Below are 23,112 nucleotides of genomic sequence, written 5' to 3' on the forward strand. Positions count from 1 at the left end.
CGAGCTTTGTGGATCTGAACATTTCCATCCACATCGGTTTTCTTCTTAAAGACCCATTTGCAACCAATGGCAGTTACACCAGGTGGCGGATCAACCAAGTCCCAGACTTGATTCTCATCCATGGACTTTAACTCGGATCTCATGCCCTCCAGCCATGCCTCGGAATCTGGGCTCACCATCGCTTCCGCATACGTGGTCGGCTCGTCGCTTTCTAGCAACAATACATCACGCACTTTGCGCAATCTTTCCGACCTCCGTGGTTCCGGTGCCGCTTCCACTACAGGTTCCCTGACTGACTGCGGTATGATCTCATCACCAGCCGAGCCGTCCCCGAGTGGTCCTCGAATTTCTTCGAGTCGGACCGTCCTCCCACTGGCCTCCCGACTGAGAAACTCTTTCTCAAGGAAATCCCCGTTCCGAGCAACAAACACTTTGTTCTCTTCCCAGTTGTAGAAGCTATATCCCAAGGTTTCCCTCGGATATCCCACAAATATGCATTTATCCGACTTGGGTATAAGCTTGTCTGACATAAGTCGCTTGACAAATGCTTCACAACCCCAAATCTTTAGAAAATACAAACTAGGACTCTTCCCGGTCCACATCTCATGTGGTGTCTTGTCTACGGATTTTGATGGTACCCTATTAAGTGTGAAAGCTGCAGTTTCTAGAGCGTATCCCCAAAATGACAAGGGTAAATCCGATTTTCTCATCATAGACCGGACCATGTCCAACAAGGTCCTATGCCTCCGTTCTGACACACCGTTTCTCTATGGCGTACCCGGAGGTGTGAGCTGAGGTACTATACCTCGACTTTTCAGATGATCATCAAACTCCTGACTCATGTATTCACCTCCACGATCAGATTGCAGAAGCTTTATAGTCTTGCCAAGTTGATTCTCTACCTCGTTCTGAAACTCTATGAACTTTTCAAAAGTTTCCGACTTGTGCCTCATCAAATAGATATATCCATATCTACTCAAGTCGTCGGTAAAAGTCACGAAGTACTGATAGCCACCTCTGGCAGTTGTGCTCATTGGACCACACACATCACTGTGTATAAGCTCCAACAGCTCAGACGCCCTCTCGCAACTCTTTGCGAAAGGAGACTTAGCCATCTTGCCGAGCAAGCATGATTCACATGTCTCGAACGACCCAAAGTCGGACGAAGTTAGGAGCCCATCATCATGGAGCTTCTTCATGCGTTTCAGACTAATGTGTCCAAGCTGGCAATGCCAGAAGTATGTCGGATTTATCTCATTAGGCTTATGCCTCTTGACATTCACGTTATAGACCGGTTCCTGTTCTAGATTCAATATAAATAGCCCATCAATAATGGGTGCATAGCCGTGGAACATACCATTCAAAAATATCGAACAACCATTGTCCTTTAAATTGAATTCATAACCTTGACTCATCAAACATGAGGCAGAAATAATGTTCCGACTAAGTGTAGGAATGTAATAACAATTATTCAATTCCATAATGAATCCGGAAGGAAGTTGGAGCTGCATCGTGCCGACCTCCAACACAGTAACTCTTGCTTTGTTGCCGACCCTGATGTCAATCTCCCCTTGTGCCACACGCCTAGTTCTTACCAGCCCCTGCATCGAGTTGCAAATGTGAACAACCGATCGGATGTCAAATACCCAAGAGCTACTAGGTATGTCAGCAAGGTAAATGTCTATAACATATGCAACAAGTGTACCTTTGCCTGAAGCAGCATTCCCGACCTTCTTGCCATGCTCTGTAAGCCACTTGCTACAGTTCCTCTTCTAGTGACCGGTCTCCTTGCAGTGAAAGCAAACGGTCTTCGAGTCCGGTCCAAACTTCGGCGCAGCGGCGGAGGTTACCGTCTCCGTGCCCTTTGCCTTAGCCCTTTTCTTGGACCAACTCTTCTTGAACTTAGCCGATGTCTGCACCATCAACACTTGATGCATGCCTTTCTTAATATCCTGCTCTGCCACTTTGAGCATCCCATGCAATTCAGTGAGCTTCTTATCCATGCCATGCATATGATAGTTCGAGATGAACGTCCCATAGCTGGTGGAAGAGAACCCTGAACTGCATCTGTAGCCAACTCATCCAAGAGCGGGAAGCCCAAACGATCCAAAGCTTGCACATATCTGATCATCTTGATCACATGTGGGCTTAGTGGATCACCTTCCTTCAGCTTGCAATCCATCAAGGATCGCCAGACGTTGAACCTTTCGGTCCTAGCCTGTGTCTGAAACATGCTCTTGAGACTCTCGATCATATCATAAGCCTCAACATTTTTGAAATGCTGTTGCAAATCGGGCTCCATACAAGCCAGCATCAGACAGCTGATCTCCGTTGATTCATCAACGAGTTTCTGGTAGGCATTCTTACTTGTGGCATTAGCATTATCGGCAGGTTCCTCTGGAAGTGGATCCTCTAGAACATGTTCCTTTTTATCATGCTTGAGAACAATTATCAGATTTCTATACCAGGTGGTAAAGTTTGTTCCATTCAGTTTATCCTTTTCCAGAATTGATTTCAATGCAAAGTTGGGTTGAGGAGGTGGTGCCATTGATCTACAGTAAAAAATATGCAATCACTAAGCAATGTGTTTATGTAGAGTAATTCGCCTAAACAGAAATACTCCCACTAAAGTCAGCATCCCTCCGCAAACTCTTAGTGATTCAGGATCCGACTAGCGCATGCGACTAGTGAGCTTTAGCATCACTGCTAGCCAACATACCTATCCGGTAAGCAACTCCTTGCTAATCATATCTCTATACACTCCTGTCGGTTGGGAAGGCATCTTATACCCCGGCTCCCAACCTTCTTTGCCACAAGGCCCAAAACCGTTTTGATTGTTAGGGAACGTTGCAGAAAATAAAAAAATTCCTACGGTTTCACCAAGATCCATCTATGGGTTCATCTAAGCAACGAGTGAAAGGGGAGATGCATCTACATACCACTTTGTAGATCGCGAGCGGAAGCGTTCAAAAGAATGGGGTTGAAGTAGTCGTTCTCGTCGTGATCCTATCACCGGAGATCCTAGCGCCGAACGGACGGCACCTCCGCGTTCAACACACGTACGGTCAGCGTGACGTCTCCTCCGTCTTGATCCAGCAAGGGGAAAGGAGAGGTTGATGATGATCCAGCAGCACGACGGCATGGTGGTGGATGCAGCAGAACTCCGGCAGGGCTTCGCCAAGCTGCTGCGGGAGGAGGACGAGGTGTAGCATGGGGAGGGAGGCGCCAAGACTTGGGGTGCGGTTGCCCTCCCCCCTGCCCTCCTTTATATAGGCCCCCAAGGGGGGGGCGCCGGCCCTGGGAGATTCAATCTCCCAAGGGGGTAGCGGCCAGGGGGGGTGGAGTGCCCCCCAAGGCAAGTGGTGCCCCCCCCACCTAGGGTTTCCAACCCTAGGCGCAGGGGGCGCCCAAGGGGGGCGCACCAGCCCACTAGGGGCTGGTTCCCCTCCCACTTCAGCCCACGGGGCCCTCCGGGATAGGTGGCCCCACCCGGTGGACCCCCGGGACCCTTCCGGTGGTCCCGGTACAATACCGGGTGACCCCGAAACTTTCCCGATGGCCGAAACAGCACTTCCTATATAGTTTTCTTTACCTCTGGACCATTCCGGAACTCCTCGTGACGTCCGGGATCTCATCCGGGACTCCGAAAAACATTTGGTTTGCTGCATACTCATATTCATACGACCCTAGCGTCACCCAACCTTAAGTGTGTAGACCCTATGGGTTCGGGAGACATGTAGACATGACCGAGACGGCTCTCCGGTCAATAACCAACAGCGGGATCTAGATACCCATGTTGGCTCCCACATACTCCTCGATGATCTCATCGGATGAACCACGATGTCGAGGGTTCAAGCAACCCCGTATACTATTCCTTTTGTTAGACGGTATGTTACTTGCCCGAGACTCGATCGTCGGTATCCCAATACCTCGTTTAGTCTCGTTACTGGCAAGTCACTTTACTCGTACCGTAATGCATGATCCTGTGAACAGACACTTAGTCACTTTGAGCTCATTATGATGATGCACTACCGAGTGGGCCCAGTGATACCTCTCCGTCATATGGAGTGACAAATCCCAGTCTCGATCCGAGTCAACCCAACAGACATTTTCGGAGATACCTGTAGTGCACCTTTATAGTCACCCAGTTACATTGTGACGTTTGGTACACCCAAAGCACTCCTACGGTATCCGGGAGTTACACGATCGCATGGTCTAAGGAAGAGATACTTGACATTGGAAAAGCTCTAGCAAAATGAACTACACGATCTTGTGCTATGCTTAGGATTGGGTCTTGTCCATCACATCATTCTCCTAATGATGTGATCCCGTTTTCAATGACATCTAATGTCCATAGTTAGGAAACCATGACTATCTGTTGACCAACGAGCTAGTCGACTAGAGGCTTATTGGGACGTATTGTGGTCTATGTATTCACACGTGTATTACGATTTCTGGATAATACAATTATAGCATGAATAAAAGACAATTATCATGAACAAGGAAATATAATAATAATCCTTTTATTATTGCCTCTAGGGCATATTTCCAATAGTCTCCCACTTGCACTAGAGTCAATAATCTAGTTACATTGTGATGAATCGAACACCCATAGAGTTCTGGTGTCGATCATGTTTTGCTCGCGAGAGAGGTTTAGTCAACGGATCTGCGACATTCAGATCCGTATGAACTTTGCAAATATCTATGTCTCCATCTTGAACATTTTCACGGATGGAGTTGAAGCGACGCTTGATGTGCCTGGTCTTCTTGTGAAACCTGGGCTCCTTGGCAAGGGCAATAGCTCCAGTGTTGTCACAGAAGAGTTTGATCGGCCCCGACGCATTGGGTATGACTCCTAGGTCGGTGATGAACTCCTTCACCCATATTGCTTCATGCGCTTCCTCTGAGGCTGCCATGTACTCCGCTTCACATGTAGATCCCGCCACGACGCTCTGCTTGCAGCTGCACCAGCTTACTGCTCCACCATTCAACATATACACGTATCCGGTTTGTGACTTAGAGTCATCCAGATCTGTGTCGAAGCTAGCGTCGACGTAACCCTTTACGACGAGCTCTTCGTCACCTCCATAAACGAGAAACATGTCCTTTGTCCTTTTCAGGTACTTCAGGATATTCTTGACCGCTGTCCAGTGTTCCTTGCCGGGATTACTTTGGTACCTTCCTACCAAACTTACGGCAAGGTTTACATCAGGTCTGGTACACAGCATGGCATACATAATAGATCCTATGGCTGAGGCATAGGGGATGACACTCATCTCTTCTTTATCTTTTGCCGTGGTCGGGCATTGAGCCGAGCTCAATCTCACACCTTGCAATACAGGCAAGAACCCTTTCTTGGACTGATCCATTTTGAACTTCTTCAAAATCTTATCAAGGTATGTGCTTTGTGAAAGACCTATGAGGCGTCTCGATCTATCCCTATAGATCTTGATGCCTAATATATATGCAGCTTCTCCAAGGTCCTTCATTGAAAAACACTTATTCAAGTAGGCCTTAATGCTGTCCAAGAATTCTATATCATTTCCCATCAAAAGTATGTCATCTACATATAATATGAGAAATGCTACAGAGCTCCCACTCACTTTCTTGTAAACGCAGGCTTCTCCATAAGTCTGCATAAACCCAAACGCTTTGATCATCTCATCAAAGCGAATGTTCCAACTCCGAGATGCTTGCACCAGCCCATAAATGGATCGCTGGAGCTTGCATACTTTGTTAGCATTCTTAGGATCGACAAAACCCTCCGGCTGCATCATATACAGTTCTTCCTTAAGATGCCCGTTAAGGAATGCTGTTTTGATGTCCATCTGCCATATCTCATAATCATAGTATGCGGCAATTGCTAACATGATTCGGACGGACTTAAGCTTCACTACTGGAGAGAAAGTCTCATCGTAGTCAATCCCTTAAACTTGCCGATAACCCTTAGCGACAAGTCGAGCTTTATAGATGGTTACATTACCATCCGCGTCCAACTTCTTCTTAAAGATCCATTTGTTTTCTATCGCTCACCGATCATCGGGCAAGTCAGTCAAAGTCCATACTTTGTTTTCATACATGGATTCTATCTCGGATTGCATGGCCTCAAGCCATTTGTTGGAATCTAGGCCCGCCATTGCTTCTTCATAGTTCGAAGGTTCACCGTTGTCTAACAACATGATTTCCAGGACAGCGTTGCCATACCACTCTGGTGTGGAACGTGTCCTTGTGGACCTATGAAGTTCAGTAGCAACTTGATCAGAAGTACCTTGATCATCATCATTAATTTCCTCTCCAGTCGGTGTAGGCACCACAGGAACGTTTTCCTGAGCTGCACTACTTTCCGGTTCAAGAGGTAGTACTTCATCGAGTTCTACTTTCCTCCCACTTACTCCTTTCGAGAGAAACTCTTTTTCCAGAAAGGATCCGTTCTTGGCAACAAAGATCTTGCCCTCGGATCTTAAGTAGAAGGTATACCCAATGGTTTCCTTAGGGTATCCTATGAAGACGCATTTTTCCGACTTGGGTTCGAGCTTTTCAGGTTGAAGTTTCTTAACATAAGCATCGCATCCCCAAACTTTTAGAAACGACAGCTTAGGTTTCTTCCCAAACCATAATTCATATGGTGTCGTCTCAACGGATTTAAACGGTGCCCTATTTAAAGTGAATGTAGCTGTCTCTAGAGCGTATCCCCAAAATGATAGCGGTAAATCGGTAAGAGACATCATAGATCGCACCATATCCAATAGAGTGCGATTACGACGTTCGGACACACCGTTACGCTGAGGTGTTCCAGGCGGCGTGAGTTGTGAAACGATTCCACATTTTCTTAAGTGTGTACCAAATTCATGACTTAAATATTCTCCTCCATGATCCGATCGTAAGAATTTTATCTTTTGGTCACGTTGATTCTCTACTTCATTCTGAAATTCCTTGAACTTTTCAAAGGTCTCAGACTTGTGTTTCATCAAGTAGACATACCCATATCTACTCAAGTCATCAGTGAGAGTGAGAACATAACGATATCCTCCGCGAGCCTCAATGCTCATTGGACCGCACACATCGGTATGTATGATTTCCAACAAGTTGGTTGCTCGCTCCATTGTTCTGAAGAACGGAGTCTTGGTCATTTTGCCCATGAGGCATGGTTCGCATGTGTCAAATGATTCATAATCGAGAGACTCTAAAAGTCTATCAGCATGGAGCTTCTTCATGCGCTTGACACCAATGTGACCAAGGCGGCAGTGCCACAAGTATGTGGGACTATCGTTATCAACTTTACATCTTTTGGTATTCACGCTATGAATATGTGTAACATTACGTTCGAGATTCATTAAGAATAAACCATTGACCATCGGGGCATGACCATAAAACATATCTCTCATATAAATAGAACAACCATTATTCTCGGATTTAAATGAGTAGCCATCTCGTATCAAACGAGATCCAGATACAATGTTCATGCTCAAACTTGGCACTAAATAACAATTATTGAGGTTTAAAACTAATCTCATAGGTAAATGTAGAGGTAGCGTGCCGACGGCGATCACCTCGATCTTGGAACCATTCCCGACGCGCATCGTCACCTCGTCCTTCACCAGTCTCCGCTTATTCCACAGCTCCTGCTGTGAGTTACAAATGTGAGCAACGGCACCGGTATCAAATACCTAGGAGTTACTACGAGTACTGGTAAGGTACACATCAATTACATGTATATCAAATATACCTTTAGTGTTGCCGGCCTTCTTGTCCGCTAAGTATTTGGGGCAGTTCTGCTTCCAGTGACCCTTCCCCTTGCAATAAAAGCACTCAGTCTCAGGCTTGGGTCCATTCTTTGACTTCTTCCCGGCAACTGGCTTACCGGGCGCGGCAACATCTTTGCCGTCCTTCTTGAAGTTCTTCTTACCCTTGCCCTTCTTGAACTTAGTGGTCTTATTGACCATCAACACTTGATGTTCTTTCTTGATTTCAACCTCTGCTGACTTCAGCATTGAGAATACTTCAGGAATGGCCTTCACCATCCCCTGCATATTGTAGTTCAACACAAAGCTCTTGTAGCTCGGTGGGAGCGACTGAAGGATTATGTCAATGACCGCCTCGTCCGGGAGGTTCATCTCCAGCTGGGACAAGCGGTTGTGCAACCCAGACATTTTGAGTATGTGCTCACTGATAGAACTGTTTTCCTCCATCTTACAACTATAGAACTTGTCGGGGACTTCATATCTCTCGACCCGGGCATGAGCTTGGAAAACCATTTTCAGCTCCTCGAACATCTCATATGCTCCGTGCTTCTCAAAATGCTTTTGGAGCCCCGGTTCTAAGCTGTAAAGCATGCCACACTGAACGAGGGAGTAATCATCAGCAGGTGATTGCCAAGTGTTCATAACGTCTTGGTTCTCTAGGATGGGTGCTTCACCTAGCGGTGCATCTAGGACATAATCTTTCTTGGCTGCTATGAGGATGATCCTCAGGTTCCGGACCCAGTCTGAATAATTGCTGCCATCATCTTTCAGCTTGGTTTTCTCTAGGAACGCGTTGAAGTTCATGTTGACATGAGCGTTGGCCATTTGATCTACAAGACATATTTTGCAAAAGTTTTAGACTAAGTTCATGATAATTAAGTTCATCTAATCAAATTATTTAATGAACTCCCACTCAGATTAGACATCCCTCTAGTCATCTAAGTGTTACACGATCCGAGTCGACTAGGCCGTGTTCGATCATCACGTGAGACAGACTAGTCATCATCGGTGAACATCTCCATGTTGATCGTATCTTCCATACGACTCATGTTCGACCTTTCGGTCTCTGTGTTTCGAGGCCATGTCTGTACATGCTAGGCTCGTCAAGTTAACCCTAAGTGTTCTGCATGTGTAAATCTATCTTACACCCGTTGTATGTGAACGTAAGGATCTATCACACCCGATCATCACGTGGTGCTTCAAAACGACAAACTTTAGCAACGGTGCACAGTTAGGGGGAACACTTTCTTGAAATTATTATAAGGGATCATCTTATTTACTACCGCCGTTCTAAGTAAACAAGATGCATAAAACATAATAAACATCACATGCAATTATATAGTAGTGACATGATATGGCCAATATCATATAGCTCCTTCGATCTCCATCTTCGGGGCTCCATGATCATCTTCGTCACCGGCATGACACCATGATCTCCATCATCATGATCTCCATCATTGTGTCTTCATGAAGTTCTCAAGCCAACGACTACTTCTACTTCTATGGCTAACGCGTTTAGCAATGAAGTAAAGTAATTTACATGGCGTTCTTCAATGACACGCAGGTCATACAAAAAATAAAGACAACTCCTATGGCTCCTGCCGGTTGTCATACTCATCGACATGCAAGTTGTGATTCCTATTACAAGAACATGATCTCATACATCACAATATATCATTCATCATTCATCACAACTTCTGGCCATATCACATCACATGACAATTGCTGCAAAAACAAGTTAGACGTCCTCTAATTGTTGTTGCATCTTTTACGTGGCTGCAATTGGGTTCTAGCAAGAACGTTTTCTTACCTACGAATAACCACAACGTGATTTTGTCAACTTCTATTTACCCTTCATAAGGACCCTTTTTATCTAATCCGCTCCAACTAAAGTAGGAGAGACAGACACCCGCTAGCCGCCTTATGCAACTAGTGCATGTCAGTCGGTGGAACCTGTCTCACGTAAGCGTACGTGTAAGGTCAGTCCGGGCCGCTTCATCCCACAATACCGCTGAAGCAAGAAAAGACTAGTAGCGGCAAGCAAGTTGACAAGATCTACGCCCACAACAAATTTGTGTTCTACTCGTGCAATATAGAACTACGCATAGACCTAGCTCATGATGCCACTGTTGGGGAACGTTGCAGAAAATAAATTTTTTCCTACGGTTTCACCAAGATCCATCTATGAGTTCATCTAAGAGACGAGTGAAAGGGGAGATGCATCTACATACCACTTTGTAGATCGCGAGCAGAAGCGTTCAAAAGAACGGGGTTGAAGTAGTCGTTCTCGTCGTGATCCTATCACCGGAGATCCTAGCGCTGAACGGACGGCACCTCCGCGTTCAACACACGTACAGTCAGCGTGACGTTTCCTCCGTCTTGATCCAGCAAGGGGAAAGGAGAGGTTGATGATGATCCAGCAGCACGACGGCGTGGTGGTGGATGCAGCAGAACTCCGGCAGGGCTTCGCCAAGCTGCTGCGGGAGGAGGACGAGGTGTAGCAGGGGAGGGAGGCGCCAAGACTTGGGGTGCGGCTGCCCTCCCTCCTGCCCTCCTTTATATAGGCCCCCAAGGGGGGGAGGCGGCCCTGGGAGATTCAATCTCCCAAGGGGGCGGTGGCCAGGGGGGTGGAGTGCCCCCCAAGGCAAGTGGTGCGCGCCCCCCACCTAGGATTTCCAACCCTAGGCGCAGGGAGGCCCAAGGGGGGAGCACCAGCCCACTAGGGGCTGGTTCCCCTGCCACTTCAGCCCACGGGGCCCTCCGGGATAGGTGGCCCCACCCGGTGGACCCCCGGGACCCTTCCGGTGGTCCCGGTACAATACCGGGTGACCCCGAAACTTTCCCGATGGCCGAAACAACACTTCCTATATAGTTTTCTTTACCTCCGGACCATTTCGGAACTCCTCGTGACGTCCGCGATCTCATCCGGGACTCCGAACAACATTTGGTTTGCTGCATACTCATATTCATACAACCCTAGCGTCACCGAACCTTAAGTGTGTAGACCCTACGGGTTCGGGAGAGATGTAGACATGACCGAGACGGCTCTCCGGTCAATAACCAACAGTGTGATCTGGATACCCATGTTGGGTCCCACATACTCCTCGATGATCTCATCGGATGAACCACGATGTTGAGGGTTCAAGCAACCCCGTATACTATTCCTTTTGTCAGACGGTATGTTACTTGCCTGAGACTCGATCGTCGGTATCCCAATACCTCGTTTAGTCTCGTTACCGGCAAGTCACTTTACTCGTACCGTAATGCATGATCCCGTGACCAGACACTTAGTCACTTTGAGCTCATTATGATGATGCACTACCGAGTGGGCCCAGTGATACCTCTCCGTCATACGGAGTGACAAATCCCAGTCTCGATCCGTGTCAACCCAACAGACACTTTCGGAGATACCTGTAGTGCACCTTTATAGTCACCCAGTTACGTTGTGACATTTGGTACACCCAAAGCACTCCTACGGTATCCGGGAGTTACACGATCGCATGGTCTAAGGAAGAGATACTTGACATTGTAAAAGCTCTAGCAAAACGAACTACACGATCTTGTGCTATGCTTAGGATTGGGTCTTGTCCATCACATCATTCTCCTAATGATGTGATCCCGTTGTCAATGACATCTAATGTCCATAGTTAGGAAACCATGACTATCTGTTGACCAACGAGCTGGTCAACTAGAGGCTTACTAGGGACGTATTGTGGTCTATGTATTCACACGTGTATTACGATTTCTGGATAATACAATTATAGCATGAATAAAAGACAATTATCATGAACAAGGAAATATAATAATAATCCTTTTATTATTGCCTCTAGGGCATATTTCCAACATTGATAGTCTTGTTAAGTTAACCTGATGCAGTGCATGTCCGTGTCCGACACGAACCCTTCAGTTCAAGGACACCCAGGAACACCCCAATTTTATGATCCCACTACTAGACATACTTGACGTGCGAAGGTGCAACATCGGGGATGGCAATTTGCTTGATATTCTTGAGGGATCATTCTACCATTCCAACATGCATAGAAAACAAAGAAGCATAACAATCACAAATAAACACATATTGTGAAATAGTATGGCTCCTTCATGGACGTTATTCCAGGTCGGCTCCGACTCTGATGACCATCTAGAAACTCCATCTTGTTTGTCACGCCAGGATGCCAAGCCACCAACCTGATCTCTATTATCCAACTAATACAACTAGTAATGAATTTACATAGAGTCACAAGTCGACACGCAGGTCGTTATACAATATAATGACAGCACTTTGGCTCCTGCCGGCTGACAAAAATGACACGCAGGCCACGTATAAATTACACACATGCATCACATACACATGAGCCATACTATTCGCATCAAATCTGCAAAACAAAGTTATGCATAGAATCGCATTCTACCGGTTTGTGTGTCGGGTACGAAATATACGGTGCTATGCACACGGTGGTCCTGCTAGCCGGTCAGCGGGCAGGGTTCGAAGGGGCAGCGCCCCTCACGGGTGCGGGCAGCGCTCGACGTTTTCGGAAATCACAGATCACATCTGAACTCCAATCACGCCAAATCCTCTGATCTGACCAATCTTATCGATCATCGCGAATCCGATTTGGATTTACGTTTCACCGTTAACCCCGATGGCGGATAACCGACCGGTAGGGGTAGATCGTGTCATGACCTCATCGATCCCGATTAACAGAAAACATAGCCTCAATGATTCCCATGTGCAGTTGATCACATCAACCATGCACATAGCCGATCTTATCAACGACAACAGATCTCATTTGCCGCCTCCACATATCTAATATGCATACGATCTGAATCCAAATCCTATAGCAGAGGCTCTGATACCACTGTTGGGATCTATGGTAGGGTGCGTCGACTGCAATTTAAAATTTTCCTACGTGCAGAAAAATTGGAACATGCTACGAGAGATGGATCACGGATCATTACCACTAGACGCGCAGTGCCGTGCAGTGGAAGAAGAGTTGGGGTAGCGTGTCCGCGTGGATCGTCTCTTCCTCGTCCGATCTCCCTCGAACAGCCGGTCGTCCAATCCCACGTACAAGTTCGCCCGAGCGGCACAAGTGCACCGCCTCTAATGGTATCCGCGCGTGCAGGAGGAACACCGTGCGGCGGACTACTAGGAACGATCACACAGTCGACAGCGAGTGGAGGTGGCCATTCGCAACACATGAAAACCCTAGTCGCAGCGCCGAAGCGATCAACCAAATAAGTGCGCTGCACCTCCACCTTATATAGGCGTCCATCGCAGGCTCAACACTTGGGCCTCGCACGGACCCTAAAGCCCAAAGTCTACTCGGCCACGTTCCTAGTCCAGTTCGGATCACATCCGGCCAGTGTCCTATGAACCGACCTCGTAGGTTCCTTCCCTTAAGCGCGTGACCCCTTAGGTTCAAGTCGGCTTGGTCGCAGTTCGGATCACCTCCGACCTGCTTGGTTGGTAGCGGCCTCTAGCAAGGCATGCCGACCACCAAGCAGACTATGAAGCTGGTTAGGCGAACCTGTACAATGTGTCACACTTCTGTTCCCTTTGCCTTACGATATATGTTTTCGGGCTCAAGGCGAGACTGTCATCCTTGTGCTAGCCCGACCTCTTTCTCGTTCCAGTGATACCGACCACAAATCGGATTATCTCATAATCCTTGTCGCATGGCCATGCTTATCCCTGTCGGATCACACGAGGGGCCCAGAGTATATCTCTCCTTATCGGAGGGGCAAATCCCATCTTGCTCGACCATGTCTTGTAGCATGGGACTAGACAAACCCGAAACCTACCTTTGTAACTACCCAGTCACGAAGTAGCGTTTGGTCGGCCCAAAGCAAGTCTGTCACCATCCCGAGTACATGTGTTAGCTCAGGTCTTAGGACATAGAATGTATGTTGTACTAGAGACTCAGAGATGACATATCGATGCGTCTCATAGTTGGGTCTGTCCGACTCGGACCTTATCTCGACTCTGATCCGACTACGTCGAATCCGACCAGACCTTTCCAAGTCCATATTATCTGGTTAGCATCCAATTCTCCATGGCTAGTGAGACCAAGCCATCGACCGTGTCATATGCTAGTCTAGTCGGCTGCGCGTCCACACAGCCCTTTCGACTAGGGACCTTTTAGGACAGTCATCATACAATGCATGGTCCCACAAACAAGTCACATACTTGCTGATACACATCATTGATAATGTCCAAGGACTATCTTTATTCATAAACACATAGGAAATATCATCATACATGATTGCCTCTAGGGCATATGTCCAACAGTGGGCACAACCCACATGGGCGCGCCAGGAGGCCCAGGCGCGCCCTAGTGGGTGCTGCTCTCCTCGGCCCACCTCCGGTGCCCATCTTCTGGTATATAAGTTATTTTGACCTAGAAAAATAAATAAGGAGAGGACATTCGGGACGAAGCGTCACCGCCTCTAGGCGGAACTTGGGCAGGAGCACTTTTGCCCTCCGGCGGATCGATTTCGCCGTGGGAACTTCCCTCCCAGAGGGGGAAATCATCATCATCATCATCACCAACAACTCTCCCATCTTGGGGAGGGCTATCTTCATCAGTATCTTCAACAACACCAACTCCTTTCAAACCCTAGTTCATCTCTTGTGTTCAATCTTTGTATCAAAACTAAGATTGGTGCTTGTGGGTGATTAGTAGTGTTGATTACATCTTGTAGTTGATTACTATATGGTTTCTTTGGTGGAAGATTATATGTGCAGATCCATTATGCTATTTAATACCCCTCTAATCTTGAGCATGATTATCATTTGTGAGTAGTTACTTTCGTTCTTGAGGTCACGAGAGAAATCATGTTGCGAGTAATCATGTGAACTTGATATGTGTTCGATATTTTGATGATATGTATGTTGTCATTCTCTTAGTGGTGTCATGTGAACGTCGACTACATGACACTTCACCATATTTGGGCCTAAAGGATTGCATTGTGGAGTACTTATTAGATGGTGGGTTGCAAGAATGACAGAAGCTTAAACCCCAGTTTATGCGCTATTCCGTAAGGGACCGATTGGATCCAAAAGTTTAATGCTATGGTTAGAATTTATTCTTAATACTTTTCTCGTAGTTGAGGATGATTGCAGGAAGGTTAATCATAAGTAGGAGGTTTTTTCAAGTAAGAACAACACCTAAGCACTGGTCCACCCACATATCAAATTATGAAAGTAGCGAACACGAATTAAGCCAACATGATGAAAGTGACTAGATGAAATTCTCGTGTACCCTCAAGAACACTTTGCTTATCATAAGAGACCGTTTTGGCATGTCCTTTGCCTCAAAAGGATTGGGCTACCTTGCTACACTTTTGTTACTACTATCGTTACTTGCTCGTTACAAATTATCTTGCTATCAAACTACTCCGCTACTTACAATTTTAGCACTTGCAGACAATACCTTGCTGAGAACCACCTGTCATTTCCTTCTGCTCCTCGTTGGGTTCGACACTCTTACTTATCGAAAAGGCTACAATTGACCCCATATACTTGTGGGTCATCAGTCATGTGGTCTGAGCTTCTCTCCGCTATCTCTAAGCGCAAGTACCCTATCTATGATCCGTTTCTCATGTTGCTTATTGAGAAGGCTTGGGAGCACACTTATCTTGGTGTCGTGCTGGAGACTAGCGAGTTGATCCCTCATGAGATCAAGCGTCTGAGGAAAAAGGAGAACTGGGGCACTTTGGTTCTGAAGTCTGGGATTCCGTTAGGAGCTGACGAGGTTGAGGCAGAGGCTGATGCTGACGATGATGAGGACTATGTGCCCTCTGGAGCGGAGCCCTCATGGGCAAAGAAGCTCAAGCGCAAGATGAAGAAACTTTTCTACATGGAGTCTCATGGACAATATATGGATCATGTGTCTGAGAAGAAGGCCAGGAGCCACCACAAGGAGCTCATGCGTCAGTTTGGTGCAACCATTGCCAGCGGTTCTGAGGGCAAGATCACCGATGAGGAGGAGTGGGTTTAGCAGCACTGCCCATGGATAGACTCAGACACCGAGCAGCCCCCTGCTGATGAGGAGGAGCGGACGATCATGCGGGGATGTGATGATGGAGATCATCAGTTATGCTATCACATGTGGCCATAGCAGCACTCTTTGCCCTATTGGTGTCTCGATGCCAAAGGGGGAGAGAGTTTAGGTATGTGTCGTTGTCGAGTTGCGAGTGTGCTTTATTTTCCCTGTCTTTCTCTCTCGCAAACTCTTTTCTCGTCATTTGCTTTTGGTTTGGTTTGTGCTCGTGATACCTGGTATCCTATTGGTGTGAGACATATGCTACCCTATCCTATTATTATCTTTGTATGTCGAGTACTTTAGTAGTTTGTGAGTTCATGCTTATCTCGTATGTCTACTTTGCTCACTTTCTACTATATTGCATCCTAGCTCATATATGTCTCATCTTTGATGCAAATGTTGTCAAACTATAAAATATAGGGGAAGTGTTGATCCTAATGTGTGTACTTTGCAATCCAAAGGCACTTCTAATTAAGTGCACACATCTAGGGGAGCCCGTCTATATTTTGTAGTCTCTGGGGTTCACTTATTCTCATGTCATTCCTTTGTGCAAATCCCGTGTTGTCATCAATCCACCAAAAAAGGGGAGATTGTTAGGCATGTCTCTCTCTAAGTAGTTTTGGTGATTGATGACAATGCTTTTGTGGACTAATCGTGTGTGTTGAGTTTTTCAGAGATTCATTCCTTGGTACGAGACGATTCCTTCCCTTTGGAGCTTTAAATGAAGATGGTGTAGTCTCTTTCATTTCGGTTTTGGTGGACTTGAGTCGTAGGAGACACCGTACAATCAAGAGGGGGTCCGCAATGGAAAGGCTAGGGTGGAATCAACACGTACACTTCATTTTTGCACCCCAACTCCTTCCCTCTACTTGGAGTTTGTTGTTTCAGCGGAAGTGGAGATTGTGAGGAGATAGCGGTAGTACCGCTGCCAGTGCGGTAGTACCGCCCATGGTCGTCAAGTGGCAGTACCGCTTGGGTGCATCGGCGGCAGTGCCATCCTGCTCCGGCACCACTACCGCCTCGATTTGAGGATGTCTTTTCTCATGTCGGGTTGTGCGACAGTAGTAGCGGTAGTAGCAGTGGTCGTACCGCCCGTGAGCGGTAGTACCGCGGCTACCACCGCTACTAGTACCGCCCATACCCTCCTTCTCTCTCCTGCTCTCCCTCTTTTGCTTCTACTCTCAGTCTCTACGGTAGTACCATTGGTGGTCATGGTAGTACCGCTGCAGCAGTAGTACCGCTCTACTGAGCAGTAGTACCACTCTATGCGGGCTGAATAGGGGGGTAACGGTTGGATTGGTTCCCCCACTATAAAAGGAGGTCTTCTTCTCCAAGTTGACTTACCTCATCCCTCCCCAAGCTCCATTGTTGCTCAAAGCTCCATATTTGCCCGATATCTCCCCCTAGCAAATCAAACTTGTTGATTTTCTAGGGATTGGTTGAGAAGGCCCCGATCTACACTTCCACCAAGAGAAATTTGATTCCCCCCACTAATCCCTTGCAGATCTTGTTACTCTTGGATGTTTGAGTACCCTAGACGGTTGAGATCACCTCGGAGCCATATTCCATTGTGGTGAAGCTTCGTGGTGTCGTTGGGAGCCTCCAATTAAGTTGTGGAGATAGCCCCAACCTTGTTTGTAAAGGTTCGGTCGCCTCGTTCAAGGGCACCAATAGTGGAATCACGCATCTCACAATGTGTGAGGGCGTGAGGAGAATACGGTGGCCCTAGTGGCTTCTTGGGGAGCATTATGCCTCCACACCGCTCCAAGGAAGACGTACTTCATCTCAAAGGGAAGGAACTTCGGTAACACATCCTCGTCTCCATCGACTCCACTCTTGGTTATCTCTTACCTTTACTTGTGCAAGCTTATATTGTGTTGTATCCCTTGCTTGCTTGTGTGCTTGTTGTTGATGCATCATATAGGTTGCTCACCTAGTTGCATACCTAGACAACCTACTCTGATGTTAAGTTTAATTTGGTAAAGAAGAGCTAAAAATTGTTAGTTGCCTATTAACCCCCCCCCCCCCTCTAGTCAACTATATTGATCCTTTAAAACATCATGGCAACTTTTGGCCAATTTTTTTTCATCGAAACATATCAACACGGGATCTATTTTTGAAGATCTCATCGAGACGAATTTAATGGTGAAAATGGATTTTTAATTAGGAGATAAAATATTTTTAAGCCGAAAAAAGATTCCCGCTGATGTCATCTGTTTTGACGTGGCAAAATGAATGGTAATGGAGGCGTTTGGGCCATGTTGCTTCGTGCCACACGTGTGGCGTTATCTTTTGGGTAATTTTTTAGATGTATTTAGAACTCACTAGATGCAACATAACCATGTCACGTCTGAATTGACTTTACCATCTATTGGTGCTTCTTCGCACTTGTTTCTTTGTTTTTTTATAGTTGGCCAATCTTCTCCAGCCCATGAGTAGCACAAGGCAGGCTGGAAACGAGCCGAAATAATCGATCCGCTCATTGTGGAATGAAAGGTTACTGAGTATGCTTATAATAAGTACACCTACACAGCTATACGTGCACGTCTTGAGGTACTGCAGATCCATCAAGCTACTTTTTTGTGTGCATGGTTGAGGTTTACACAGCTACACGCGCACATCATACAAAAATTGTTTTCGAACATTTTCTGAAACACATGAACAATTTTAAAAACCCAAATGCTAGAAAGAGCAGCTGCACTTTTCGGATCTGAGCGCACGCTCACGGACTGAACGTTGCAACAGACGGATGCTAGATTTCAAAAACTGTCCATCCACCCATTCTATATATGAAAAGATTCTTCAACTACAGTGCGTTGACTTTTCTCCATCTCGTTCGACCAACCGTGTGAACCCAGTGATAAAGTAATGTGCATTAATTTCAGTACAAGAAAATTCAAAAAGCTATAACTTTCAGACCGTGTGTCGAAATTATGATCTATTTTCACCGCTGGGTTCCTCGTGATGATGATTTCTTCAAAACTAGATCCCATGTGAATATGTTTTGATGATTTTTAGAAAAGCAACTTTGATGCTAGATGAGGCAAGTTTAGTGCTAAACATGAGTAACTTTGATACTAGAAGAACTGCACCATGTGTATAAGTGAATTCTCCTAGTAGCCTCCTACTTAGTTGTGCGATATAGTGTAATCAGTGGTTACCATGGTTGCTAAGTTGCATACATTGAAAATTAAGTTGTACATGGTTTCGTTATCTACCATACTGTGAAAGTTGCTCACCGTAAAGTGAAAAGTTGTCTATCATGGTTTCTAAGTTCTCTGTCTCAAAAACTAAGTTGCCGACATCGCTACGAAGCTTCCTGTGGGTGATCCCCAATTTCCTAAAATACTATGAAAGTTGTCCATCATGGGACCTGAGTTGCTAACGCTACTAGGCGCGCGGTTGTTGGTTAACCAGGTAGCGGGTGTTAGATGAGAAGTTGCATAGGGGGTTATCAAAAGTTTCATAGCGGGGCAGATCAAACAATTGCCACAAACCTACACAAATTCTTAATTTTGGGTCGAGTTCCAAAATCATTGAAATCTTCAGATATAATAATGGAAAACACACATGAGTTGGCTAGTCAGGTCGTGACGAGCCCTTCAAAACTAAACACCACATGGATATGTTTCTTTAATATTTTAAAAGCAACTTTGATGCTAGATGAAGCAACTTTGGTGCTAAAAAAGCAACTTCACTCCATAAAAAATAACTAATTAGCAACAATAAGCAACTAACTAATGATACAAAACAACTTCAAAATAGAGGTAGATAACATCACAACTTTCCTTCTATAAGGGGCAACTTTAGTGCTAAAAGCAGGCAACTTCACTACATTCTGTGTCCTAGTTAATTTTGTCTAATATTCTCCTAACTTCCTCACCAGTACCTCTAAGTTGCCTATTGTTCATGCTTGTATGTCATTGTTTCTAAATTGCCTATAATACTATGAAGTCATCTTCCGGTGATGCTCTTGTGTCTGCTATTGCTAGTTATGGTAGGCAACATGAGGTGAATTTAGGCCACTTCACAGTGTTCATAGGTAACTTAAAAAAACAATGATAAATATCTTCATACTATTCTCGGAAACTATTTTGCAAAGTTAGGCAACTGAGCAGCAATTGTAGGCAACTAATTACCAATAGGAAGCAACTATACATCAACGATAGGCAATTTATAGCATTTATAGGCAACTGGATATCAAGCGTATGCAATTGACCATCAACAATAGGCAGTTGAGCAGACATGATACACAAGTTGGGATAATGTTACCAAAATTCACAGGTAGTAGGCAATTTATAGCATTTATAGGCAATTGAAATCAAGCGTAGGCAACTGACCATCAACAATAGGCAATTGAGCAGTCACGATACACAAGTAGGGATAATGTTACCAAAATTCAGAGATACATTTCTCATTTTTTTACACAAACCAACCTAATAGTCAGTCCTACTAGGCCAAAAAGAAAAGTTGCTTCCCTATAGCACTATAGTTGCATCCATTGCACCCAAAGTTGCCCTTGAAAAAAGTTTGATGAAATCTACTCATATGTGATCTAGTTTTAAAGAACTCGTCGTGAGAAACCTGACGGTGAAAACGGAATTGGATTTTGATGCTTGAATAAAAAGATGGATTTTATAACCTTTTTAAACTCTAAATAAATGCACGTGGGGACATGATCTAGGCTAATTTCATCGGTAGACATGTGCGCACGGGATGTGGCCAAACAATTTCCTTTTCTAGTGTAGACAGCTGGATACAACGACATGTAGTTACTATCTACAGATGTGCGCTCAAAACAACCAACAAGCGCAGGGGCCCTCCATAGCCACGTCCTTTTTAAAGATATGAACATTTAATTTTTTAAAGCTTTTTTAAGTTCTAATTCTGAACAATTTCCTTAATTCTGATTTAAAAAAATAGAAGAAATTGTATAGTTTTTGAATTTTGTGAATTTAAAAAAAAATACAAAAATAAAAAATCTGAAGAAAAACCATGAAACAACGAAGGACAAACCAGTAAAAACCATATCAAAACCTTCCGGAAGCTTCCCAAAACAGAACAAACATGTGCTCTGAAATCTGGCCGGCCCAGGGAATCGGTAGCGAGCGACTTCCCATGCGAAGTGGCGCGAATTTGACACAGAGTGCATTGGATAGGAATTCAACTCCCATCGACACCTTCCCCCATCACCCAGGGGTTATTGCTTTTGGGCCTTGTTCTTGTTGCTAATTTTTCCTGGGCTAGATATGTGTATATCCATTTTTCCTTTAGCACAAACATATGGAAAAATCAGCACTAGATCTAGGCCTTTTGTGTGTTTAAAAAAGTAACACTGTCAGATATGGGCCTGTTTAAAAAAACTACTAAAAAGGTCTGATAGGGTTCCTATGCTCGTGTAGCAAACCAACGGGAAAACACAAAAAAACCTAGTTGCGAGTCGATGGTGGACTTGCAATTGAGGCGGAAAACAAGTTGGGCCCAATTGTGAGTCAAGAGCGGAACTAGGCAAATAAGGATTAAGGGCCCAGTTGCATGTCTATGGTGAACTTGCAACTGGGACAACAAAAAGAAACGAGCCCAACTGTGATTTGGTGGTTGACTTGCAACTAGGGAAAATAGTCAGAACCCTATTTGTGACTCATTGGTCGACTTGCGACCAAGGCAGAAATTTTTTAGACCTAGTTATGAGTCAAATGGTGGACTTGCAAACTGCAACAAAAAATAATCAAAGAGCCAAGTTGCATGCCAATGATTGACTTGTAACTGGGACAAAACGAAAGGTTAGCCCAGTTGTGACTCGACGATGGATCTGCAACTAGGGTAAAAAATGGCCAAGCCTAGTTGCGAGTCGATGGTGGACTTGTATTTGTGTCAACAAAATGTCAAGGCCAATTACAAGTCAAGGATGGACTTACAACTGGGGCAAAAAATTGATCAAGGGTCTAGTTGCATATAGATTGTGGACTTGCAGCTCTAGAAAAATGGTCGGGCCTAGTTGCGAAACAATGGTTGACTTGCAACTATGGCAAAAAAAGGTATGGCCTCGCAACTGCGACAAAAAATATATCGTGCCCGGTTACATGTCAGGTATGGACTTGCAACTTAGAAGGGATCGGGTCCCTCAGTTACATGTCAGGTATGGACTTGCAATTTATAGAAAGGGCGGGGTCCCTCAGTTGCGTGTTAACGATGGACTTGAAACTGGTCCAATAAAAGGGTCAAGGCCCGGTTGCATGACGGTGGTGGACTTGCAACTGGGACAAAGGGATCAAGCCCCAGTTGCGTGTCAAAGGTGGACTTGCAACTAGGGACAAAGTAGTTGTGTATCAAGGATGGACTTGCAACTAGGACAAAACAGGAGGTGGGCCCATTTTCATATCGAGAATAGACTTGCAACTAGAACAAAACATAGGTTGTGACAAAATCTGACAACTAGATTGTAAAAAAGTTGGCAAGGAAGTTAGTTTAATGTGGTCACTAAGTGACTCATAATTTGGCAACTAACTGATATTAAATCTGACAACTATCAATGGGAAAAATTACATTAAAGTAAAAGCGAACAGGAAAAAACAAAAAGACGAGAAAACCAAATAGAGAAAATAGATAAATAAGAAGAGAACAAGAAATGAGCACATTTTCATTAAAAAATGATAAACATGAACAATTATAAAAAATGAACAAATTTATGAATTTTGGAACATTTATTAAAACTTGTGAATTTATGAAAAAAGAAAAAGAACTGTCAAAACGAAAAATGAGATCAACTTTTGAAAAATAGAAAAATTAAAAGGACAGGAAAACCAATGATGAAAAAAATATAAAATAAAAAACAGAAAACACATGAAGAAAAGAAAACAAAACAAAACAGAAAACTTATCGTAGCTATTTGGGCTGGCTCATATGCGGTTTATTTGCTGTCGATGGTGGACTTGCAACTGGGACAAAAAAGGTCAGGCCCCCAGTGGCAAGTCAAGGGTGGACTCGCATTTGGGACTAAAAAAGGTTGGGTCCCAGTTGCGAGTCGAGTTTGAATATGCAATTGATACAGAAAAGGTTGGGGCCCAGTTACGAGTCAAGGGTGGACTTGCAACTGAGATAATAAAAGGTCGAGCCCTAGTTGCGAGTCGGTGGTGGACTATCAACTAGGACAAAAAAAGGTCGATCCCCACTTGTGAATCGAGGGTGGATTTGCAATTGGGAATAAAAAAACTCGCTCCCTGACTGCGAGTCGAGGGTGGACTTGAAACTCATGCAAAAAAGGTTGTCCCTAGTTGCGAGTCGAGGGTGGACTTGCAACTCGGACAAAAAAGGTTGGGCCC

The sequence above is a fragment of the Triticum aestivum genome, chromosome 4B (assembly GCF_018294505.1).
Source record: "Triticum aestivum cultivar Chinese Spring chromosome 4B, IWGSC CS RefSeq v2.1, whole genome shotgun sequence".
Taxonomy (NCBI): domain Eukaryota; kingdom Viridiplantae; phylum Streptophyta; class Magnoliopsida; order Poales; family Poaceae; genus Triticum; species Triticum aestivum.